The sequence below is a fragment of the Bombyx mori genome, chromosome 24 (assembly GCF_030269925.1).
Source record: "Bombyx mori chromosome 24, ASM3026992v2".
In the NCBI taxonomy this organism is placed as follows: domain Eukaryota; kingdom Metazoa; phylum Arthropoda; class Insecta; order Lepidoptera; family Bombycidae; genus Bombyx; species Bombyx mori.
This window is the reverse complement of record NC_085130.1, coordinates 12,582,180-12,610,037: the sequence shown is the minus strand read 5'-3', so window position 1 is coordinate 12,610,037 and position 27,858 is coordinate 12,582,180. Positions and strand designations below refer to the sequence as shown.

The 27,858-nt window shown below is 36.3% G+C and overlaps 1 protein-coding gene across 2 annotated transcripts in view; it reads right to left on the bottom strand.

Moving 5' to 3' along the window:
- The window catches only part of LOC101741993 (ATP-citrate synthase), a 62,972-nt gene that overhangs the window by 32,710 nt on the left and 2,404 nt on the right, over positions 1-27,858 (bottom strand). The window contains exon 1 of one of the 2 annotated variants that reach the window (XM_038019692.2): positions 13,706-13,882. The exons of the other annotated variant lie outside the window; for it this stretch is intronic. The gene's annotated coding sequence lies outside the window, so the exon portion shown is untranslated. Of the gene's footprint in view, positions 1-13,705; positions 13,883-27,858 lie in introns of those variants that run through there. 2 annotated transcript variants of the gene reach the window in all.

Here is a 27,858-nt window from a genome sequence, read left to right as displayed (position 1 = left end):
GGACGATGAAATCACACGAGAGTCGAACACGCTTCGCTCGTACGGCGTTCGAATTTTGAAACAGAGTTCAGAGAAATTACACACTTTTGGAATGTAAAAAAAAAAAAACGCGCGAAAATTTCACTAACTTCACTTTGAATATTTCTTATTTCTATAGGTACAGCGAAGTAAATATATTTTTTAACTACTTTGGCCAAGGATCTCGTTCCCAGAGACATCGCCAATGCATATCTACACCGACTTTGGCACATGAGATCGAAGGCTCACTAGTATTGTACAGTTGTCCCACTATATAAAACTGATAGGCAAGCTTTTTTTCCTACTTATTCTAGTAACCTCGAGGGATTACTCCATATTCACCCAACTAGTAGGTGAGCTCACGGGGCACAAACCGGAGTGTTGCTAACACTGGCCCTAGCAAGAGCAGTGCTTCGCAGAATCTACCACCGGATCGGAAACGCGACCCACTGAGAAGGTCCGGCGAGAAACTCAGTGGGCTGTGTCTATGGGTTAATTACTCGTCGAGCCCTTCATCACAAGCAACGGGATCGCCTCGCGTGAATGGGCCCTACATACGTTTTTTTAGCACTTAGACAAAGGAGGAAAGCTAAAAAATGCATCCCCAAAGGAGGATTAACATCTTAAGGGTAGCTAATTCGTGCTGCCAGCAAATTGGAATCGCGACTCACTTATAAGACTGAGAAACTCGTCAGGCTAAGTATACTATAGTGCAAAGTGCCTTAGCACAAGTAATTTATTAAGATTTATTAATCTTTACGGTAGAGTTGTAATTAACAGTTGTGCTAACACATCTCTGTTGGCTTAAGTGTATGAATGCACTCACACGGCTAATGTTAGGATATCGTCACGTTATGGAAGGTCGAGATAAGGAGAATTTAGTGAGTTTCTTACCGGATCTTCTCAGTGAGTCGCGATTCAGATCTGGTAGTAGATTCGGCAAAGAGCTGCTTACCTTTTAGGACGCTTAAAGAAAAGCGGCTCTAAATAAAATAACAAAATATTTATTTCATGTATAAATGTACAATGCTTTTCGTTAAAGGGGCGGGGATCATGGCCTCCTAGATTTCGTCAGTCGCGCATGCGCGTGACGTAACCAAATGTTTAACCACATTAGGGCTAGTGTCAGCAAATTCGTCAGATTAGAAACCCGTGAGCTCACCTCCTGGCTTATAGCGTATGTAGGAAAAAAAATAAGGTGTCCACTTGTGAGCTGCAACATACACCTTAAAAATCCACCAAACTATAGTAGCGTAGCAAATAGTGTGATATGTACCTTATGTAACGGATATACACGGAGTTAGTCTGGCGAGTTGAGCGACTGAATATAATAAATTTTGACATTAACATTGACATTACCTCACCTGCTACAACGGTACTACCCTATAATATACGCATTAATCAGAAAAAGTTTTTATTTAAATATATTTATTTTAGACCGGTATATGAATATATTAACTCTACTTTCGGAGACTTATAATGGAGAATACTAATTAGGACTTTTTACTCGGATTACTGACTAGACGGATTTGAAAAAGATAAATGAAGAATACTAGAGTTGGCGTTTTTTGCCTCGAACTATAAAACTAGATACGAAAATGTGAAAACTTAAGATTTGGCTGTATGGCGTAGTTCAATTGCCTTTTTCTTCGAGAAAAACCCTACTACTACTACTTAATTAAATTTATATATTATTATATAGTATGGAAAATTTAGACCTGTTTAAGAAACTAATTTAAATATTTTCAAAATATTCAATGTAGTTAATTTTTGATAATCAATTGGGAATGCTATCGCTTATCAAGGTGATGGTTAGTGATATAAAGAAAGCGGAACCGGATAAACTTATTTTGAGCCTTATACAGAATATATAAATATATAAACTATAGTATAGTTATTATTATTATTAAGGGATTTTATGACCTGGTAACTAAGACCGTTGAGTCATATCTTACTTTAATTTACGTTTTTTTTTTTAATGAAAAATGATAATATGAAGTGAAATGAAATGAGATTCGATGATACGGGATGAAATATAATCTCAGTAAAATTGTGGTCATTTACTGAGATTTTTTCAGCGGACTTTTTGGAGGATCCCAAGAAGTTAGGTTCAGCGGCTTTGTTTCATTTTCTCATATTTGTGCACTTTCGCAGATACTAAACAGTTAAGAACCACCGTTATTACACAATTAATCCTGAAGAAACACTAATTAGACAAAATAAAACAAATCACACAACTTCACTCCTCGCGTTCCCGCCAAAAGTCACTATAGTATAAAATCTGTTTGAATATATAGATTATAGACTGTTTAAAATATAGTCACATTAAAAATTGTACTAATTTTCAATAGAATATTCTACGTTACAAGTCGCGCCATCATTCACAAAACGAACGAACAAACATTCATTAATTCAAATAACAATTTCAAGAAATCCGTTTAATATTATGTATTTTCAACTAAAGTAAAAACAATAGGACGGTGGCCTTCGTTTGACGTTTGCGTTACGTCAACAATCAGACTGTTTGTTTGTGATGCCGTGGCCAGTGTTACATCAAATCCGGTAAGATGTCTTTTGAGGCTTATTATGCAAGTTAACTGCATAATTTCAGTGAGAACGTTATTAATACGCGTGAATTGTTTTTGTTGTGATGTAAACGTGAAAGTGGAGTAATGGATTAATTGACTGTACATTGCGGGTTGAAAATATTAAAAAAAAAACCAATTAAATCTGTGTAAGCTGTCGCCGTTTTAAGATTTATTATCAAGATTTACTACTAATAGAAGCGCGATGCTTACAGCCACGCCAGAAATAGCTAGGTACATCAGCAGTAGTTTTCGCGCTGATAAACAAAAAAAGTGCGTCATGTACCTACGTAAGCTGAAGTTGTTAAATCACACAGCCACAACTTTTTGAAGTTATACTTCTTTAGGCGCGTTATGAAAAATTGATGAGAGTGAAATTTTACGATGCGCGCGCACCGTGACACAAAATTAACAGAAATGAAGTTGCCCACTAAATCGCTCATTAAGGTGAGGAAAAAATGCTACCAACAAAACAGAAATGGAACCTCTGCTAGTGGCGCATGTCGGCACGCACGCCGCCTCTGTTCACTGTGTATTTATATTTATAATATTTATCCACATGCTTTGAGTTTCTACATTTAAAACACGTGTTTTCATTTTGATTTCATTATACAAGTGCGAATTTTACATGTGGGTCTGAATTATAATCAGAAGTGATTTAAATTGAATATTTAAATCAATACTAATTAATATTAGAAAATATTTGTGAAAAAGCTGTGCTCATCAACCTTCCTGAGTGCTCCAATACAATTGAGGTTAACTATCCGTATGTATTATTTAGTAATATAAATGATAAAATTATTATTTGATATAATTCATACTAAATATTAATAAATTATTAACGTTAAATATTTATTATTAATTATTTAATATTTAAAAAAAAAAGAAATAAATGTAATAAAAATAAAGTATAACTTTTTACGCGCGTACACAAGTACACGCACCCTTTTTTTGTACATACCCAATTTTACGTGCATACTCTGTGCACTAATATCTGTTGTTTATTTTTTTGTTATTGACACTTGTTATTTGGCCAGAGTTACATAAGCAGTCCTAATTAATTATAAGAGTATCGATTCGTTCGCCGTCGGTAAATAAATAACAAAATTCACAATGTGTGACAATTGAAATTGAGTTTAACTCGATAAACATTAATGATTAATTTCGACAAACAGTTGTCGTATTGTGTGCGTCTTGCGATGTTGATACAGTTGTCGCCTATAAACTGTTGGCTTCTCGCCTAATTCATAATTAGCTTCGCTCGCGACTTCGTCCGCAACAGAATGCAATTTTATATCAAAACAAAAACCATAAGACGATTCAGAGAGTAAAGTAAGATCAGTTGGAATTACGCTTACTAGTGGTCCCGCAGTAGTCGAAATTCGACTATAATTAATTGAAATTGTAAGTTTGTACATTATTATGATTCTATTTTCAAAGACTATTATACTTCTATAATCATAAATTTCACCAAGACTACACCTATAGAAAAATATTAATAAAGACAAACAATATTTAATCTATTCTCAATTTGACCACAGACGTCAAGAACAATTTGACAATAAATAAATAGTATACATGCGTGTGTGCGTCAAATACATGGTAGTGTGTGTAATGTTTTTTTTTATTGATTTAATGTATTTTTAGGCACAATTTAAAAAAAAATATTAACATTCTGCACTCCGTCTCTATATTCTCTATAAGTCTGGGAAATTTTATACTCCTCCATCCGCGCAATTTTCGTAAAAAGGGATACAAAGTCTTCCCTTCACGTATTAATATATAGATTACGCCAAAAAATTTTAAATGTCCAAATTTCAGAGACGAGTAAAAGTAAAAACAGATTTCCTTTGAAAATGAGTTTAATTTTTATTTTTACTGCTTAGCTGTGTGGACGAGCTCATAGCCCACTTGTGTTAAGTGATTACTGGAGCCCATAGACATCTACAACGGCTCAGTATAGGTACAACGGCTGTCCCACCCACCCTTCAAACCGAAACGCATTACTGCTTCACGGCAGAAATAAGCAGGGTGGTGGTACCTACCCTCGCGGGCTTACAAGAGGTCCTACCACCAGTAATTTATAATTTTGCGGGTTTGATTTTTATAACACGATATTATTTCTTCACCGTGGAAGATTTATGTCCCTTAGAAATAAGGTGACACTCTACAAAACTTGCATACGCCCCGTCATGACCTATGCAAGTGTAGTGTTCGCTCACGCGGCCCGCATACACTTAAAATCCTTCCAAATCATTCAATCCCGTTTTTGCAGGATAGCCGTCGGAGCCCCGTGGTTCGTCAGGAACGTCGACCTCCATGACGACCTGGACTTAGAGTCCATCAGTAAGTATATACAGTCGGCGTCCATGCGCCACTTCGATAAAGCGGCACGACACGAGAACCCTCTCATCGTGGCCGCCGGTAACTACATTCCCGATCCTGCGGACAGAATGGAAAGCAGTCGACGTCGCCCAAAACACGTCATCTCGGATCCTCCCGATCCACTAACGGTGCTTTTAGGTACTTCAAGCACCGGTCACCGTTCTCGTCGAACCCGTCGCTTGCGACGAAGGGCTCGACGAGTAAATTAACTCTCAGACACAGCCCACTGAGTTTCTCGCCGGATCTTCTCAGTGGGTCGCGTTTCCGATCCGGTGGTAGATCCTGCGAAGCACGGCTCTTGCTAGGGTTCGTGTTAGCAACATCGTCAGGTTTGAGCCCCGTGAGCTCACCTACTAAAGTTAGGGTTACGCTGACATAGCCGCTAGGGCTATCAGCTTAGGTAGGAAAAAAAAAAAAAAAAAGTAAATCGTGAACATTTGCTAAGTACGTATTTCATTAAAAAAAATTGGCACCCGCCTGCGGGATTCGAAAATCGATGCATCGCTAGATACGAATGCACCGGACGTCTTATCCACGTCAACTTCATAATTAAATAATAACGAAATTACGAGTAATTACGAAAGCTACATTTTTTGCGGTTTTTTATTACGACACATACCGTAATTCCTTCACCGTAGCAGTAATTCTAGAACATTCCCCCAAGCTAGAATTTCATTAGAAAAAAAAAACTGATAATTCATTACAAACAATAACATTATCCAATATGTCTCGTAATGTAATCATCGTATGTAATACGCTTTATTCGCATAACAAAACGCAATCGTTATTATGAATTGAGAATTAATTTTAATCTCACCGTAAACATATTTATAATGTTGCATGTATTGATAATTATAAAAGCGTATGAATGATAAGCGAATAGGGTACGAGCTACAGAATTTTCTTAGAAAATATAAAGTGGAACTTGCGTCAGAACTGTCCTCTGAATGAGACTTACGGAGAAGACTCTGGTTGGCTGACAAACTGGCATCCAATAGACGATGTAGCCCATTGAATTTCTCACCGGATCTTCTCAGTGGGTCGCGTTTCCGATCCGGCGATAGATTTAGCGAAGCACTGCTCTTGCTAGGGCTAGTGTAAGCAAATTCTCTCAGGTTGAGCCCGTGGAGCTCACCTACCCGTCCAGGCCTTAGCCTTAGTGAATAGGTAGGGGAAATAAAGGAATGTGTGCTGCTGCTACGGTGGTAATAAAAAAAAAGCAAGAATGCTTTTACGAGGTTAGAACAAGAAACATAGGTTAACCATTGTCGAGGACTTTTTGGCGGGAACGCGAGGAGTGAAGTTGTGTGATTTGTTTTATTTTGTGTATTTAGTGTTTCTTCGGGTTTAAATGTGTAATAACGGTGGTTTATTAGCTGTTCAATATCTGTATAATATCTGTGTATCTGAAAGTGCACAAATGTGGGAAAATGAAACAAAGCCGCTGGACGTAACTCCTCGGGATCCTCCAAAAAGTCCACTGTAAAATCTTAGTAAATGACCACCATTTTACTGAGATTATTATATTTCATCCCATATCATCTCATCTCATTTCATTTCATCCCAGTTGATTAATGTCTCAAATTAATCATCCTCATTTCGTTTCATTTCACTCCATATTATCATTTTTCATAAAAATAAGAATATCAATTAAAATAAGACATGACTTAAAGGTCTTAGTAACCAGGTCATAATTACCCTTTAAAAAAAAAAAAACCATTCTCGAAAAACTCATGCGATCGTATACGCAGAGTAGAAGATAAGAGGAGTAACACAAAAGCAAGAGCGGAAGTCTTTGACTCGTCATCATCACAGTCGGTTACTTTTGGCAGTGCAGTCGCGGTCATGTGGCATCCTTGTTTATTAAAGCCTTGACAGCTGTTCTCAATAGTCTGCGAACTGGGGCTTGGCGCACGCACTTGTTAAACGGGGTTTTGTAAGGATTTTCACTTGATCAGTCCAGCGTATGGGGCTTCGTCCACGATGTCTTTTACCGTTGACCCTATCCTGAACAACAAGTTTCTCGATAGACTCTGCTGGCCGTCGCGACGCGTGTCCAAGATATCGGAGAATCTTGGATTGCACATTAAATACTATAGTCCCATAATCCCATGCCTTTGATGTTTGAAGTGTGAATATGAAGTCAAATATATGGGCGGAGGTTGTGTTGGCACGGGAGAGTATCGCAGAAACCAAGTCTTTGTTTTAAGAGGATCGCGTTCGTAGCCTAATCATTAAGACGTCCGGTGTAGCCTCTATACGAGTGATGCGTCTATCTAGACGTTAAAATATAAAAAGGACCGGCACCAAAATTCCTCCATCGGTACGACCCCGAGACGTAACCAAACATAACATAACAAAATTGAATCTGGAAAATTCATTACGCAGCAAGAACGACATGAGGTCATTTGGGGGTTAAAATACAACTACGTATGTATAACCTTAAGCTTCGTGACGTAAAAAGTATACGCGCTATCTTAAACTTTACTAGCTTTTGCCCGCGACTCCGTCCGCGTGGAATAGTTACTTTGGCATAACGCTAAATTTTACGCCCCACTTCATTTACGTAGAAATTGAAAATATTTTTGAATTATAGAATGTTAAGGAGCTATTTAAACCCCTATTTTGAAACATCCTTTTTTGTATATTTGTATTGGCCTTTCCGTGATGTTATATAGCCTATAGCCTTCCTCGATAAATGGGCTGTCTAACACTGAAAGATTTTTTTAAATCGGACCAATAGTTCCTGAGATTACCGCGTTCAAACAAACAAACTCTTCAGCTTTATAATATTAAGTATAGATTTACCGATTTAAAAGATTAAAAAATACTCTGGCAACAAAGACTTTATTTTGGGATTTATTACTGATGTCTGCCTACCTTCAGACACAGGATTGGCTCCTCGATTTCTCTCTTACAGTGGAACTATGATATGAAAGCTGTATAGCATCAGGATGATTGATGTAAAGCTTGTTACAATGCAATTAACTAATCTCAAATCACGGTTCTTTCAAATAATCGAGGCAATATCTTATCGACAAATGTAAATACGAATGTAATTAATTGAGGACAATAAAATAATACAAAAGAGAACGATTATCGTTAACTAAAACACTGATTTCTATCAAATTGATTTGAATCGATTAGTTTTGTAAACTGATTTTTTTATTTTTTAGAAATGTCAAGATCTCTGAACCAAAGGAGTATTTTCTTTAATTTTCGTGTGTCGTAGTTTTTTTTTTTTTTTGAAGAGCTCTGATCCTAAGGAGTGTTTGTTTGATTTTCGCGTATCGTATTTTTTTTTTAGAGGTTGTCAAGGACCAAGGTTTTCTTTTTTTTCTTTTTCGCATGTCGTAGGCGTAATTATAACTACTCTTACGGTTAAATCTCGTATTTTTATTGTAATTATTAGTTTAGTCATTGTCTTTATTAGTATTGTCATTATTAGTCATGTCATTGCGTTTCTTGTCATCAATGATGACGAAAACTGTAGAGTATTCCGAAACTTCGGAAATAATCTAAAGACAATTAAAAAAATATCGAGAGATTGAATATAAATCAATTTAAAACTACAGCGGGTGGTCCTCTAAATGAGAGTAAGTAAAGTCCAACACTACATGACGATTACGACCACTCTCATCAAGAAGAAAACTACTTACTATCGTTTTTTATAGCCACATAAGACGTCATACTTAATAAGCAACCGTTCCACATTGTGTCGTTACAATTTTTTATTTTTTATTTTATATTATTTATTGGGTACCAACATGTTATACATGAGCACAGGACGTTACAGGTAACATATACATTGATCTCACACTAAATGCTAAATAAAAAATAAAAATTACAGGTACCGACTGCAAGCATTGATAAAAAAGCGGCTCGTTGTATATAAAAAAAAAAAAACCTATATACATATAACAACACATGAAAATCTCACATCATTACACATTTACTACCAAATACGCAATTGTTTAATTGAAAAAGCCCACTGAGCAAGGCTGTTAGACTTCTCGTCTTAAAGTTTTAACATTCCAATCGCCCGAATTAAGCACATACATGTCTAGAACAAACGGTTCTCAGACTCGAATAACGAATCCGATTCAATACGTACTACTAACAGAGCCCGTTGAGAACGTAAATTCAAGTTCAACAGAAAATAACATAATATAATTTTACAAAATGAAAAAAATATATTAAGACACCATCAATGTAACCAATTAAAGATGCATTATTAATAACTCAATGACTATAGGTCATATCTTGACTAACAGAACATAATTTAAAAAAAGATTTAAGAAAATGTGCGTCTTGGGACGCCAGACAGAAATGATAAGTTAAACTATTTCAAATTGAAATTGTTCAACTGGAGAAAAGCTTAGGATATTACTTAAATGTATATATTTTATCTATATATACAAAAATTAATTGCTGTTCGTTTGTCTCGCTAAAACTCGAGAACGGCTGGACCGATTTGGCTAATTTTGGTCTTGAATTATTTGTGGAAGTCTAGAGAAGGTTTAAAAGGTAGATAAATATGAAAATGCTCGGAATTAAATAAAAATAACAATTTTGTTTTTCCTTTGATTTATTTTGTTTGTTTTAAGTTTATTTTATACAAAAGTTTAGGTATTTTATTTATCTATTGAGACACTACGAAGCCTGAAGATTTAAGGATATGTGCGTCTTGGGACGCCCAACAAAAGTGATAACTTAAACCAATCTAAGTAGAACCATTTAATATTGAAATTGCTCAACTGGAAAGAGCTTAGGATATGTATATTAAAGGATAAGACAACCGGTGCATTGGTATCGAGCGATACAACGGTGTTCGAATCCCGCAGGCGGGTACTAATTTTTCTAATGAAATACGTACTTAACAAATATTCACGATTGACTTTCAAAATCGGTTCACCCAGAATAAATACTTACAAATTAACACTCGCATTGAGAGAGAATCCCTCTGTTCTTTAGTCCCGTAGATACAAATATCCAACTCTGACCCGCTTTTTTCGACCGAAAATCCAACAACCATTAAATATTTAATCGGTAAACAAACTCCGCGTTGCTTGTTGTGAATTTACATAGAATTACGTCCGGACCGTCCGTCGTGGGGTCAAATTCTTGCACCCGACGACAACTCTGCGCGATATTAATGAAAATTCTATAACGTCAGAACCGAATATCGTACGTAGAAACAGCAAGGCAAATAAAGACCCTTTTAATTAGACATGTGTGGTCTCTAGTTTTCTGAGCGGACTTCGAGAAGTTTCTGAATTCGATTGGCTTTTAAAGTGAAACTTCTTTAGGCGCGTTGAGTGTAAAATTTAACTCGCATCAGATACGTTACGGCTAGAGAGAATACGATAACTATACGTTTTTTTTTTGTTTTTTTTTTTATTGCTTAGGTGGGTAGACGAGCACACAGCCCACCTGGTGTTAAGTGGTTACTGGAGCCTATAGACATCTACAACGTAAATGCGCCACCCATATTGAGATATAAGTTCTAAGGTTTCAAGTATAGTTACAACGGCTGCCCTACCCTTCAAACCTAAACGCATTACTGCTTCACGGCAGAAATAGGCAGGGTGGTGGTATATACCCGCGCGGACTCATAAGAGATCTTACCACCAGTAAAGATCCTACCACTAGTAAAAAATGATGGTAGGAAAAACGTCTGCGACTGCTAGTCGAAGACGTAATATATCGTCAATGTGAAGTCAGAGTATGACGTCACTTCGTGATGTCATAATGACAGTTTTCTTTTTTAATACGCTTTTATTAGCTTCATACGTATGTTATTACGTAACGGAATCTTTGAACATGATTTTGACGCCCTTCAAAACGTCGGATTAACTCGAAATTTGGCATACTTATTAAGGACTGATGACAATTCAATATTTTATCCGTTAGCCTTAATAGGATAATCAAGATTAGCGATTGTCTGCCGATCACCTATTTCTCGAATATGTCACCGACTGATTCAGATGAAATTTTTGAACCATTGCAAAAAAAATTGGATAAATTGAATTTCAACTAAAAAATTAAAAATAAATAATAGTTTAAAAAAACTAAAATATACGCTTTTATAGAAAAACCAACTAAAAATAGAAAATAAATTTTAATAAAAAAGCGGATGCATGGTATCAACAATTATATTTTATGAACAGATCGGAGCCCATAGACATCTACAACGTAAATGCGCCACCCATCTTGAGATATAAGTTCTAAGGTCTCAAGTATAGTTACAACGGCTGCCCTACCCTTCAAACCGAAACGCATTACTGCTTCACGGCAAAAATAGGCGGGGTGGTAGTACCTACCCGAGCGGACTCCCAAGAGGCCCTACCCCAAGTAAAAATCAAATCAATCATTCGTAGTAGAATACAATAGTGCCGATTAGGAGGCCACTGAATTTGGAACGTTAAAATACGTAATTAATACTACTGCCGCGATTCGAATCTCGCTTCTGTTACAATCATTATTTCTTTGTAATCAGAGGTGCCTTTTATTTAGTACTAGCTGACCCGGCAAGACTTCGTAGTGCTTCAATCGATAAATAAAAGACGTAAACTTTTGTATAAAATAAACTTAAAACAAACAAAAGGAATCCGTCCGACGGGGGACACATCAAAGGAAAAACAAAATTGTTATTTTTATTTAATTCCGAGCATTTTCATATTTAACTACCTTTTAAACCTTCTCTGGACTACCACAAATAATTCAAGACCAAAATTAGCCAAATCGGTCCAGCCGTTCTCGAGTTTTAGCGAGACTAACGAACAGCAATTCATTTTTATATAGATAGATAAGACTAGCGGCCCGCTCCGGCTCCGCTCGGTACTTTAAATAGAATAACACTTATTGCAGCATAACTATAATAGTTCGATATAAATGCTGTCGCGACACTTTTAATAATGTGTTCTACAAAGTCGTAGTACATTATTCTATTCTATCATCAATAGTTTTCGCAGGGCACGCGAAGTAATATTTTAGGTAATTTTTTTTGCTCCTTGGGTTTATTGGAGTTTTAGTAAGGATCCTTAATTTTTTTCAGAAAAGATGACATAGCCTATGTCACTCGGGAATAGTGTAGCTTCCAAACAGTGAAAGAATTTTTCAAATCGGTTCAATAGTTTCGGAGCCTATTCAATACAAACAAACAAACAAAACTTTCCTCTTTATAATATTAGTATAGAAGTATAGATAAAGATACGCATCAACAGTTCGATGTTTCTTATTGAACTTCAATTAAGTTTAATCCATTCAAATAGCTGAATTAGTTTTTTTTGTTATGATATTTTTCCCAAATTTTAAACTTTAAATGGTTATCCCGTAAAGTTGCAAGCATTTAGCTTAAACCAAATTGCCATTCACTCCACGACATTGTTTCCAAGGTTTCGAATACAATAAGTTAAGGTGGTATACGTCATAATTTTATGGGATTTCATGACCTGGTAACTAAGACCTTTAAGGTCATGTCTTATTTTAATTTATATTCTTATTTTTATGAAAACTGATAATATGGAGTGAAATGATTATTGAGATGATTAATTTGAGACATTAATCAACTGGGATGAAATTAAATGAAATGATATTGGATGAAATATAATCTCAGTAAGATGGTGGTCATTTACTGAGATTTTTTCAGTGGACTTTTTGGAGGATCCCAAGAAGTTACGTCCAGCGGCTTCGTTTCATTTTCCCACATTTGTCCACTTTCACAGATACTAAATAGTTAATAAGCCACCTTAACCTGAAGAAACACTAACTAGACAAAAGAAAACAAATCACATAATTTCACTCTTCGCGTTCCCTCCAAAAAGTCCTATACGTCATAATTTGTATAATATGCGAACTACTGTCATAATCTGTATTGCGTATTCGGACATGATGACAACAAAAAAAACAAAAAAGGCGCGAAATTGACTTGCCAAAGTACATGAAAAAACTATTGAATATACGAATTAGTGAGGGGCCATTGAATTTTGAACGTTAATATAATTGAATACAGTTTAAATATATTTTCTTGCGAATCACAATTATTGACATCTTAAAGCTTTCAAGTTACGAAGAGTGTGCGCGTTTCGTCTCAACAATTATCCGTATTACTTGTGTTCAGCAATGATCTCAGCGAATCACACATTCAAGAATGTCCTTGAATGACCGCAAAAACTGTTTAACTCATAGACACAGTCCACTGAGTTTCTCGACTTATCTTCTCAGTGCGCTGCGATTCCGACACTCGATTGCTAGGGCTAGTGTTAGCAAGTTCTTTTAGTCTGAGGGCCGTACAGTGGATCATTAGTAAAGGTGAAATCAGAATAGCCCTCAGCGGCTAATGGCTAATGGTCGACAAAAAACAAGCGAAGACTGCAACATTCGAAGCTTTATCCGTTGTAGTTTTAATTTTTTTTGTACTTTTTGCCGTCTAATTCATACGACGATGGCTTTAAGTTAAAACAATGAACTTCGATCCTCAAGTGTGAATTAGCATTCACGTGAACGTATATACTTTCTATCAGTTCGACAAAACGAAATCACGACGATATTAAACCCAAAAACTATCAATTCAAAATCTACTTTCGCATGTAAATTAATAAAATGCTATAATAACACAAGTCATTGAACTCGATCTAAAGGTGAATTTATAGAAGAAAAAACGGGTTATCATAGAAAGTATTTGAATTGCGAAAAAAAAAAAAATACACACTTACATTTAGTCAATAACTCGGTCCTCGATTGAAGATAATCCAAAATAATATTTAAATAAAACAAAAATCAAATTAAAGACACGCGCGCAATCACTCGCGTACTCAGATGGATATTCGCTATACGTTTTGATTGAATCCGTCCACTCTGGTCGGCTGCCGGCGGTCGACTGTTTGAAATACACTTGAAGTCGTCCGGCCAATCACGGATTCAAACGACCCAGCAAAATTTACCTTTTAAATGATAAAAAAAACATACATAACTCTATGGGTTATCATTGCGCACGCGAGTTCCGTGTGAAGTGTGATAGTTGACACGTCTTTGTATGTGTATCACACATCAGAGTGCACGAAACTTATCGTGGGTCGCTCAAGCTATCCTTGGGTGATGTTATATTGGATGCCGAATTTGATTAAATATGTGGCGTTTAAGAACGCACCTTTTTATGATGCGTAAGCCGGAACGCACGAGAGGTGGGAAAAGAAGTCTGTGACACGGGACCTTTTTACCGCCAAAAAATTTAAATCGTAAAATAATTTATAATGTGTTTAATAACTAATATAATATAATAACTTAGAATTGTTTATGCCGCTTCAAGAGGTCACAAAGTTTACTGGTGGTAGGACCTCTTGTGAGTCCGCGCGGGTAGGTACCACCACCCTGCCTATTTCTGGCGTGAAGCAGTAATGCGTTTCGGTTTGAAGGGTGGGACAGCCGTTGTAACTATGCTGAGATCTTAGAACTTATATCTCAAGGTGGGTGGCGCATTTACGTTGTTGATGTCTATGGGCTCCAGTAACCACTTAACACCAGATGGGCTGTGAGCTCTTCCACCCATAAAAACAATAAAAAAAAAAGCAAAACAAAACAATACCAAGCGACAATCAAATTGAACCCCAACAAGTACAATTTGAAAATATTTCGTAACAATGTTAACTGAGAGTGTCTATTAGGTAACTCCATTAGGTTAATGTAAATAGAAATTTTATTGCATAACACGTTTATTGCGTGGTAAAATATTTTAGTGCGATTCGCGTCGAAATAAACTATTATGCATTGAATTTTGACTGACTCGGTGGTGCCGTAGTTAGCGCCTGTTCACTGTTCCGCCAAGGGTCGTGGATTCGATTCCCACATCGACCAAACATTTTTACAGTACTTACAGTAAAACAGTAATAAATTTTTGCTCTATTTCTGGGTTTTTATTATCTATATACATGCGTATATATTATATTTTTTTACATGCTTCTTTAGTATGTTTGTACGTTGCTCTTCAATCCTATTCTTCACGGCAGAAATAGGTGGGGTGGTGGTACCTACCCGCGCGGACTCACAAAAGGTCCTTCCACCAGTAATTACGCAAATTACAATTTTACGGGTTTGATTTTTATTACACGATGTTATTCCTTCACCGTGGAAGTCAATCGTGAACATTTGTTAAGTACGTATTTCATTAGGAAAATTGGTACCCGCCTGCGGGATTCGAGCACCGGTGCATCGCTACACACGAATGCACCGGACGTCTTATCCTTTAGGCCACGACGACTTCAGTATGTTCAATTTGTCAAAAAAATACGCCGAGAATTTACGTAGAAACTAAAAATTATTGGTTGTTTGTTAAGTCGGTATATATATGTATATTTTCTATAATAATGTATTGTCACACACATTACACAGTACATTCGTGTTGCGCACCCCCTCTATATTTCTATTTCGTATTAAAAACTAAGTTCTCGAAGTTTCCTTCTGATGGCATTCGTTGACGCGTACAAAATTATGTAAAAAAAAAAAAACAAACATTCAACGGGTCTGAGATACGATCTGCTATTGTGTTATTAATTTTGTATTTCCAACAAATAATATATTTAATGCAGATTTTAATAAATACATCCCGCAGTAGCAGTACTTACACACACACATAGGTAACTAATCTAACACCAAGGATTTACAAGGAATAAAAACATAAGCATCATCAACAAACAATCGTCTAAAATAGAAATCGACTCCATTATAGCCGTAACAGTTTATTTACAGTTAACGAATCTAATTAACTACATCAGGAAAATAGTCATGGAATTAAAAAAAAAAAAACGAACCATGTTAATTACATATTTAACGGTGTGTTCAACCAATGATTGAAATGCAAACGTAATCACTGAAAATACGAAATCTAGTTTTATTTTGTACTAGAGGTCCCGCAGTAGTCGAAATTCGACTTTAATTAATTGGAATTGTAAGTTTGTACACTATTATGATTGTATTTTCAACGCCAAGACTACACTATAGAAAAATATTAATAAAGACAAACAATATTTTTAATCTATTCTCAATTTGACCACAGACGTCGAGAACAAAAGTTTGACAATAAATAAATAGTATGCATGCATGTGTGTGTCAAATACATGGTAGTGTGTGTAATGTTTTCTATAATGATTTAATGTAATATTCATTATTTAAAAAAAAATTTGCATTGTGCACTTCTTCTCTATATTCTCTACGAGCGACCCGCCCTCGCTTCGCTTCGGAAACATTAAAACACACATGAAACCAAAAAATAAAATAAAAAAAAATTAAAAAAAAGTAGCCTATGTTCATCAGGGACAATGTCGGCTTCTAATGGAAAAAGAATTTTTCAAATCGGTCCAGTAGTTTCGGAGCCTATTCGAAACAAACAAACAAACAAATCTTTCCTCTTTATAATATTAGTATAGATATAGATAAGTGTGGAAAATTTCATACTCCTCCGTCCGCGCGATTTCCGTAAAAACGGATACAAAGTTTTTGCTTCACGTATTAATATATTGATACCTACATGCTACATTCGCTCTTTTTGCTGTAATTGAATCGTTCAAGAGAGGAAAAAAACAAAACTGTATTTTTTCCGAAATTATTTTATTGTAAACACAAACACTCGTCACCCGTCGCTTAACTAACAGAATAAAAAATGGTATTTTATCGTTTTTGTCTTGACTTTTCTATGTAGACCCTAGAGATTCCGGAAACACATATACGATACTAACACATATACGATACTAGCACTCACTCGGAACACGAATACCTACCAAATATATTTCGCAAAGACAACTCCAACCAACGAATAAAACGAGATGGCATCGTTTCATAAAAGGATAATCCGTTTGTAATGACAATTACACCAGTACATTTCTAAGTGTTTCGGGTCCCCCTCACATGTCGGTCTGGGGACCGGCGAGGGGGGCCTAAGAAGACGACGTGCAAGCTGCTCTGCACGCGTTTTACGCAAGAGCATCCGGGTGATGGAAGGCCGGCTATCCTCGCCTATGGCGCCGACGACCGCCAGTCCGGCGTCCCGAGGGGGAGGGTGATGGGAGAGATGTGCTCCGCACTAAACGCTTCACTTTCCCCCCTTTGCCTTGTCATGAGTTCTGTCTCATGCGAGGTTTGGACGTTGGTTGTTGAGCGACAAAAAAAAAAAAAAAAAAAAAAAAAAAACACCAGTACATTTAAGCTACATTTCTATACTTAACAACTTCAAGTTTTCTGTTTTGAAATATTAAACGAATCTGAAAATAAAAAAAAAACAACGAAAATAATACGTTGTCACAGATCACACTAATAAATCTTTTAATTTTTATGGCGGTATCATTTTTTTTTATATGCATTTAGCCTAAAGCGTCTACTTTCATACGGCCACAAAAAACTTGTTAGTGTTAAACTACCAAAACAAATTATAATCAAATTTAAAACTTTAACATTACAAAAGTGAATGTAAGGGGGTTAATAGTATGCGAAGTTAAATTTTATACAATAGACAGACAGGCAAGGTAAACGCACTCTTGACCCAGCAGCGATAGTCGCTACCTATGATCATTCGTTACAGAATCGATTCGCTATGCTTAGATAATATATTATTTATTTCTCTATTAACAGCATACTCAGAAAATCAATCTTATGTCTCAAAATCGCAATAATAATTATTTTATTGTGATGGCAAACAGGTATAGTCGTTTAGATATTATGAAGAATAGCTTAAAATCAATTGTACTTAAAATGCAGAATGACTTTGGATTCTAAATACGTAAATAAAACTAAATACGTCCTTGGAGCGGTCTCCAATTTGAATAAAAATAATTTTCGATGAATTAGATAAGTATCAGATATTTGTGCATTAATTATTAACCTACAGTTTTCAGGTTGATAATTAAATGTAGTTTATTTAATTGCCATACCTAAATTATTTTTCATTGGTAAAACGCGTCTGTAAGTGTAATTTACTGCAAATGTCAACCGATATAAAAATTTAGATAAATTTTATAATAATTAAAGAAAACAACATACCGCAAGTAATACCTTCCTTATTTTTTTTAAAGTATGTACTGTTATCGATGCTGTTTTTATTAATTGAAATATTACCTCTGTGGTACTTCCATTACATTCTTAAAGGCGGTTCTTATTATTTTTAATTATGAATTTGCAATCGAGCTATCGATAAGACAACTCCGTAAGATATAATACCTTCAGAAAAGTGAATGTCTTCTAAAGGTGAACTAGATACAGTCAATTTAGGTCATTTGGTTAATGTCAAGTGTGACATTACAGATATTCCAAGTTAAACGTGTGACGGAGTGCAGGATGCGTGAAGGCTGTGTAAACAGACAAACCTTAGCCGACGAAATTAGTATGAAAAAAAAAAAAGAAGTTGCATTGCATCTAATGACAGCTGAAACTAAAGTCGTCGTACCTACGGAAAATAGGGCTACAGCGCCAGTGCATTCGAATCGAGTATGGGAGTCAGAAGTAAGAAGAATAGGGGAATTGTATAGGGGAATAGTTGAAAACTATCCACTTGTAAACTGAACGAAAAGAGCAAGTTTTTTTTATTTTTATTTATTTCTTAGATGCATGTGAAGGAAATGGAAATGATGTGAATAAAGCAGTTTCAAACAGATTGAAGTGTGCTGGGTTGAAAAATTTAATATTTATCGTTATTACATAAGTTTTTATTTATTATTTTATTTATATTAAATTTTATAGCTAAAAAATATGCAGTATTTAAAATCTCAAATATTTATTTTTATTACTATTTACGTATGACGTGTTTCTTTCCTTCTTAAGTTACTATTTTACTCTAATAGTTTATGGCTGTTTTTTTAATCTTTCCACGTGCTACTATGGCGCCATCTTCTTAATTGATTCTTTTTCAGCGGACACTTTTTAATACACTGAGCTGGCCTTTTTTATTGCTTAGATGGGTGGACGAGCTCACAGCCCACCTGGTGTTAAGTGGTTACTGAAGCCCATAGACATCTACGACGTAAATGCGCCACCCACCTTGAGCTATAACTTCTAAGGTCTTAAGTATAGTTACAATAAAAGTTAGTGGGTGCCCCACCCTTCAAACCGAAACGCATACTGCTTCATGCCAGAAATAGGCAGGTTGGTGGTAAATACTAGCGCGAACTCACAAGAGGTCCTACCACCAGTAATTACGCAAATTATAATATTGCGGGTTTGATTTTTATTACACGATGTTATTCCATCACCGTGGAAGTCAATCGTGAACGTACGTTAAGTACGTATTTCATTAGAAAAATTGGTACCTGCCTAGGCGCTTGCGGGATACGAACACCGGTGCATCGCTACATACGAATGCACCGGACGTCTTATCCTTTAGGCCACGACGACTGTTTTTGCAAAGTTATGACTTCCACCTTGCGCGAGATGGGTATCATCCGTGCTTTTGCACGCCAGCAACTACAGTCCTGGAGAACCGTGGTCACGTCTCGTGAATCAAACCATTTCGTTAATTCAGCTTCGAAGTCGTCTCTAAAAACGACTTTAAATAAATACTTCGTTTTATTATTCGCTTAAAAATACTAGAGGTCCCGCAGTAGTCGAAATTCGACTATAACTAATAGGAATTGTCAGTTTGTTCACTATTATAATTGTCTATACTAATATTATAAAGAGGAAAGATTTGTTTGTTTGTTTGTTTCGAATAGGCTCCGAAACTACTGGACCGATTTGAAAAATTCTTTTTCCATTAGAAGCCGACATTGTCCCTGATGAACATAGGCTACTTTTTTTTTATTTTTATTTTTTGGTTTCATGTGTGTTTTAATGTTTCCGAAGCGAAGCGAGGGCGGGTCGCTAGTATTTTATACTTCTATAATCACAAATTTCGCCAAGACACTATAAAAAATGTTAATAAAGACAAACAATATTTAATCTATTCTCAATTTGACCACTGACGTCAAGAACAAAAGTTTGACAATAAATAGTATGCATGCGTGTGTGCGTCAAATACATGGTATGTAGTGTGTGTAATGTTTTCTTTATTGATTTAATGTAGGTATCTTTTATGCATTATTTGAAAAAAATATTAGCATTGTGCACTTCTTCTCTATATTTTCAGTAAGTGTGGAAAATTTCATACTCCTCCGTCCGCCCAATTTTCGTAAAAAGGGATACAAAGTTTTTGCTTCACGTATTAATATATAGATTTAATTTGACGTTTTCGGTAGTGCTTGCAGCGATCATAATGTACCTATTTCTTCTTCTAGATGTACCGAAGTCCTGGAAACGCGATGGCGAGAAAACTCAACGCATCGTTGGACGATACTTAGATATGCGTTCCGCTCAAACCCTTCGTTCGAAGCCAAACATCAAGTTCGATACCTACGTAACTGATCAGCCAAAGCGACTCCAAGGTCGCGTGAATTACGTTAGAACAAACATAAAGAACGTATTATCCGTAAAAAAAATACCTATTATTTCAAAGTGCAAAGTACGGTAGCCTTGACACCGCGCGCGAGAATCACATAATATTAATGTATTTGGCGATAACAAACAATATAAATTGATGTTACATCACGAATCCAAACCTGAAGGGTATATAGAACAGCCGCTGTACCGATAAATCTTTGATAAGCGCTGGCTTTTTTTCTTTTTTTTTTACAATTTTGAGAAACCTATCCAAATAATGAACATAAAATTCGCTCAAACCATTCATTGACTTCGAGTTAGCTGACTTGGCGATGATAGAGCTGTATCATACAGATAACCCATGATATTTTACAACATAGTTCCACTTTAACACGAATATAATAATTCGACAAAATCCGCAAAAGTATAATTTGCGTAATTACTGGTGGTAGGAACTCTTGTGAGTACGCACGGGTAGGTACCACCACCCTGCCTATTTCTACCGTGAAGCAGTAATGCGTGTGAAGGGTGGGGCAGCCGATGTAACTATACTGAGATCTTAGAACTTATATCTCAAGGTGGGTGGTGCACTTACGTTGTAGATGTCTATGGCCTCCAGTAACCACTTACCACCAGGTGGGCTGTGAGCCCGTCCACCCATCAAAGCAATAAAAAAAAATCCGCTTATAACACGCGATACTTCTACAGTACGATAACGAGATTTTCGTTTAAAATTATTTATAAGATATTACATTATGCACCATGAACACTCAATATTTAGAAATAACCCAAATCATACTACTTCTTTTTTATGTGTAATAAAAAAAAACATACAAGCATAGTTGAGATATTTCATTCAGAAAAATTATTCGTCTTTTTTGTACTGGCTTCTAGTCTCATATAACAGGATGTCGCACAGCACGCGAACGTATCTACCGCGTTATAGGAGGGATAGGGTAAAGCCGAGATAGATGCCCCACTTTTTGAAATAGTCATGTAATTTTGAAAATATTAATTTTATACGAATAATTTCTATTAATGTAGTTAGCTCAATCCTTTATGTTTAATTAGTATAATTTTTTTTTAACCTATCAAATACAGATTTTGCAGAAATTCGTTTTTCGTAGAACCTTTTTTTGGAGGATAGATGCCTACCTGTATGGATAGTTGCCCCACCAAGAAAATACTGAGTAGGATAGATGCCTGCAGTGCAGGATAGATGCCCTTTATATCGTGTAAACGAAAAAACCAAACCAAATATTAAGAAGTTCTATTCCTAACAGAGCAATAATTGTCTCCAAGAAACATAGGTCATAATAATAAAAAATATTTTGTATTTTTTAAGTCTTTGAATGTTTATAATTAAAAGATAATTGTCATATCACACAAATGATCATAATTAAATTTTTAAAGCGTTAAGTAAGCGTAAGCTAAATTACAATTTTTTTAGTTTCAACATGCATTATCCTATTTTTTTATTAAATTAAATTTTACAAATATTTATTCAACAAAAATATAAACTCTTAATTGTTTATAAAATATTCACATTAAGTGTCAATGTGTACATTGCAAAATCGTATTTTTTTTATATTAAATTAACACAATAAAGGTATCTTTATTATTTTGTCCAATTGAAGTTAACTGGATAGTGCTTTAAATTTTTCACATCTTCTACATCATTTCTGAAAAACACGTTTCATGTAGCTAGTTCTGAAACACTAAAGATTGAATCCAGTCGGATTGCGACTTCGTATTTTTATAGTTTTCAAAACATTCAATGCAGATATTATTACATGCGTTTTAGGTTTATCCCTTAGATTTCTTTAGGGGCAAATCTATTGTTTTATTTCCTTTTATTTTATAGTTAAGTGGATTGTCTTCATCTTCGCTTCTTGAACTGTAAATCAGTTGTTTGTGTTTTATGTTTTCGTGGCATATTTCAGCTATATTCTGAAATGGTAGAGTATGGAGGGATAGATGCCTCTAAAGGCACCTATACCCCAAAAAATCAGGGCAACTATCCTTTGTGATAAGGATAGATGCCCAAATTTTTTGTAAATAAATTATAAACTTAATAGCATTTATTTACACCTAGATGCAGACTCAATGAACCAATATATTCACGTAGTAAAAAATATAATGGAATTTTACACTAATTATAAAGTTATACCACGCTAAATACTAACCTTTCAATCTTTTACGTGTTCGTGAAATTCCGCGCGGAGAAAATTACATGCACGAGGAAAACACTTCGTCACCACGCGATTTTCAAATGGTAGATAAGGTATAGGGTGACTGTGGTTCCTACTTATTAAATTCATTTTTTGTCATGAGTGCGGGAAGTAAGGTTTTTAGAACATGAGGCATCTATCCCGCTGCGGCATCTATCCAGGTTTTACCCTACCTGTATTAAAATTGTCCCGTGGTTTAAAACGGAACACACGACTGCTTCACGTCAAGAATAGGCATAGTGAGACATCGCATCGCATCAAGTTTGTATAATGCCTTAACAGCTTTTATAGAGCCGTGACTAAGACCTTACACCTCAAACTGTGTGATAACGGTAGTAACACTTTACAGTTGCAATAGCTATGGACTCCGATAAAGACTTACCACCAGGTTAACAAACATCGGTAGATACAATATATTTATATTTCGGGGATTCGACGATTTAAAAAAAAAAAACAGTATTATTATTCTGGATCACCTGTAATTATTAAGGACTACTCGACTCGAAAAACTACTTATCAGATCTTAGATCAGATTTCCTCCTCCTCGAGTCGTGTTCCTCATGTCTGAGGGTCGTGACCACCATCACCCATGAGCTTCAATCTTAGGATTTTTTTCCACTCTCCCCTGTCCACGGCGTCATGCAGCGTCATCAGATCAGATTTAATTTATTGAAAATTATATGGGACCACACGAGAACTTCTCGTCGAGAAGCACCATTTAGATTTAACTACAAAATAGAATTGAGAATCGGCACAATTTTTTTGGAGTCTATGAAAATACACCCTATATATTACTAGTAAATACATAGATTTTTTTGGAGTGTGTTAAAATACACCCTGTATATTATTATTCAATTAGTTAATCATATTGATAAGCGACGACACTGAATAAGTACCCACTGAGTTTCTCGCCGATCTTCTCAGCGGGTCACGATACTGAGCCGGTAGTAAATTCAGCGAAACTGGTTTTACTAGGGCTGTTGTTAGCACATTCTCTCAGGATGAGCCCGTGAGCTCACCCACCCATCCGCGCGAAGCTGAAATAGCCCCTTAGGCTGTCGATCGAATACTACCTATGACCCCCCGATAAGGGTTTTAAAGACTGCCCTTTCCTTGTGAAATTCTGGTGGTAGAACGTCTTTCGAGTCCGCACAGGTAGTTACCATCTACCCGCCTATTTCTGCCGTGAAGCAGTAACGCGTTTCGGTTTGAATTATGGGGCAGCCATTGTCCTGTAAAGACTGCGATCTTAGAACTCATATCTCAAAGTTGGGTGGCCGTATTTACTTTCCTGATATCTATGGGCTCGGCTAACCATTTAACACCGGGTGGGCCGTAAGCTCGTTCAAACTTCAAAGTAATAATAAAAAAAATACTTCTCCGTCCACGCCAAATAGTCGAAAAGCTATTTAAACGCAATTCGTATAAGATAAAAGAATCAAAAACCAAAACACATAGAGACGTGGCAACAATTAACACAATCGCTACGGGCTGATCAATGCGTGAACAGATACCGTTCCGAGGGTCGCGACCCGGGCAATGTCAGTGCAATGTCAACGTGGCGACCAATCACGATTATATAACATTTGAATTATACGTATGTCTTGCGCGTTCTCTGTGTGCTTAGTGCGAGTTTTTTAACGTTCTCGATAGCGTAAAAGTTAACGCAAATTTGTATAGAGTTGGAACAGCGCCCCTAGCGGCAAACTTTATACAAATTTGATTTTTTTATTGCTTAGATGGATGGACGAGCTCACAGCCCTCCTGGTGCTAAATGGTTGCTGGAGCCTATAGGCATCTAAAACTTAAATGCCGCCACCCACTTTGAGATGAGTTCTAAGGTCTCAGTATAGTTACTTTTACTTTTAGTTTACATTAAGTTTACTTCAGTTAACTTTTACGCTATCGAGAACGTTAAAAAACTCGCACTAATCACACTGTTTTTCCTGACAGCCGTTGACGCTTCAAGGGAATGCTTTTCCGACCGTATGTTGTTAATACGACAAAGGGCGCTGGGGTAGTCCTAATTCAGTTCGTGATTTTGTGACTTTGATTCGATGGCGCAATAGTAAGCGCACGTGATTAGCGGAGTCGGGGGTTGTGGGTTCAAATCCTACATCGAACAAGCATTCTTTTTGTCTGGCTGCTTAATATTTATAATATCGACAGAAGGCTGTTTAGTTTAAGTGACATTTCACTTTTACTGGTGGTAGGACGTCTTGTGAGTCCGCACGGGTAGGTACCACCGCCCTGTCTATTGCTGCCGTGAAGCAGTAAAGCGTTTCGGTTTGAAGGGCGAGGCAGCCGTTGTAACTATACCAGCTTTAGCCAGTTATGGCTCCAGTAACCACTTAACACCAGGTGGGTCGTGAGCTCGTTCACCCAATTATGCAATAAAAAAAATAAAAATATTGACGCACAGTTGAGATGTTTCATTCAGAAAAATTACTCGTTCTTTTTGTACTGACTTCTAGTCTCATACAACACGATTTTGCACAAGACGCGACTTTGTAGGAACGTATCTACCGCGTTATAGAAGAGTTTCCTGTACAGCCAAAACAACACCATGACAATACCGACGGAGCAAAACCTATAATCGACTCGTAGAAAGAAAAGAAAAAAAATAATTTAATATTAGATCTTTACGATACTGGCCATTACATTCGTAACGTAGTTTATGTATGGTCGACAATAAATTCTAAATTCAAATTAATTTTTATTTTTAAAATATGGAATGCTATTTTCAAAATCAGCCATTTGTTTATTCATTAGTATTTTGTTTTCATTACATTTCGCTCTAAATAAAAAAAAAAAAAACTACCGTGTTACCGTCTCAAGTTCCCATAGTAGGGGGAACCTAGTTTGAGGCCACGTCACTCCAAGTGATTTGTCACCAATTATAGATTCATAGCTTACCAGCTTTTACCCGTAACGTGATTGTAACAAGAGCGTGGTTATAATGACAATGTAAACGCATTTATATTCGAAGAGGAGCAACCAAACGAACACCTGAAGCGAAGCGAAAAATTGCTTTGCGATACCAAGTCTACCTTAAGACGTTCGCGTGAGCAACCTTTTTTTTTAAGGGATTTTATGACCTGGTAACTAATTCCTTTAGGTCAAGTCTAATTTTAATGATAACTTTTTTATATGAAAAATGATATTATGAAATTAAATGACATGATAGGATGAAGTATAATCTCAGTAAAATGGTGGTCATTTACTGAGACTTTTCAGTGGACTTTTTGGAGGATCCCGAGAAGTTACGTTCAGCGGCTTTGTTTCATTTTCCCGCATTTGTGCACTTTCGCAGATGTTAAACAGTTAATAAACCACCGTTATTACACATTTAAACTTGAAGAAACACTAAATAGACAAAATAAAACAAATCACATAACTTCACTCCTCGCGTTCCCGCCAAAAAGTCCGTGAGCAACCTCATTTCTGAATGTTGCTACTGTAGCGCACCTTTTTCCCATACAAAGTTTAGCAACGTCTAAAAACGTCCCGCCGTAATACGTACATCTTAATATGAATTTTTTTAGGGAACGCCGCGGTATAGACTATGATAATCGAATGTGTTGCAGCGCTAAGAAGATGCGCCATACGAATTTGCCCATAAAATAGACGTCCAAAGAAGTTCTGATAAAATAAATATGGTAACCTAGAGGCCGTCATATGACGTCGCGCCATTTCATAGTTTTAAAAACACGACCATCCAGATTTAAAAACACGACCGACGAGATCCAGTAACCCTTGCATTAGACGCCTTTAGCTCTAACACTAGGAGCAGGGACCCCGGTAACCGTACTCGTCGAACTCGACAGAGATTTAGGCGTGCAACCTAACCTAAATATCAGGCCGCTGAGTTTCTCGCCGGATCTTCTCGGCGGGTCGCGATTCCGATCCTGTAATAGATTCATTCGCGAAGCAGCTGCTCTCGAGTTGTTTGTCCTCCTTTGGAGGCGCTAGGGTAGCAAATCCCACCCCTCCTGGCTGAGCACTTGCTCACCCACTTGTCCCGGTAAAATTGGCAAGGCCTCCAGTAATCTCAAAAAAAACTTGTTTTTTATTTTATTGCTTAGATCGGTGGACGAGCTCACGGCCCACCTGGTGTTAAGTGGTTACCGGAGCCCATAGACACCTACAACATAAATGCCGCCACCCACTTTTGAGATAAGAGTTCTTAGATCTCAGTATAGTTACAACGGCTGCCCCACCCTTCGAACCGAAACGCATTTTGCTTCACGGCAGAAATAGGCAAGGTGGTGGTACCTACCCGAGCGGACTCACAAGAGGTCCTACCACCATAAAAGTGTCTTAATAGCTGAGTTCTAATTCTGTATTTCGTTGAAGTTTTATTTATCCTCAGTGTAACTGTGTCGCTTGTCTCGTACTAACACTCAATTAAATAATACTAGCTGTTATCCGCAGCTTCGCCTGCGTAATCAAGGCTTTTTCGGAATCATAGATACCCTACGCCATTCTATTGACCTAAAACTATCACTTAATAAATAATGTAAATTCATTGACCGTTTCGACGTGAAATAAGGACAAACAAACACACACTTTCAATTTTGATATTAAGTACGGATTTATTAATTATAACTGACCCGGTAAACTTCGTAGTGCCTCAATCGATAAATAAAACACCTAAAGTTTTGTATAAAATAAACTTAAAGCAAACAAAAGGACATATCAAAGGAAAAACAAAATTGTTATTTTTATTATATCCGAGCATTTTCATATTTATCTACCTTTTAAGCCTTCTCTGGACTTCTACAAATAATTCAAGATCAAAATTATCCAAATCGGTCCAGCCGTTCTCGAGTTTTAGCGAGACTAACGAACAGCAATTCATTTTTATATATATAGAAGATAGAAGAAGAAGATAGAAGATAGATAGATGACATTTTACACGAATCTTTGGTTTTCAATCAAATCAAAGTTTCTTATTACAAAAAAGTGAAGATAAGTGAAAATTATATTGTAAATATATGAGTATATCGCATCATTAGAATTGAAGTGATTTAATACACAATTCTTGTTTTTTTTTTTTGGTAAGCGCCAGAAATGTTATTGAAGAATTGTAATTTTTTAGTTTTTCGATTTTAATACTTCAAAGTAATTAAAAAATATTTTATTAATTATTAATATTATTTTTTTTATTGCCTTTGTAGGCAGACGAGCATACGGCCCACCTGATGGTGAGTGGTTACCGTCGCCCATGGACTTCAGCAATG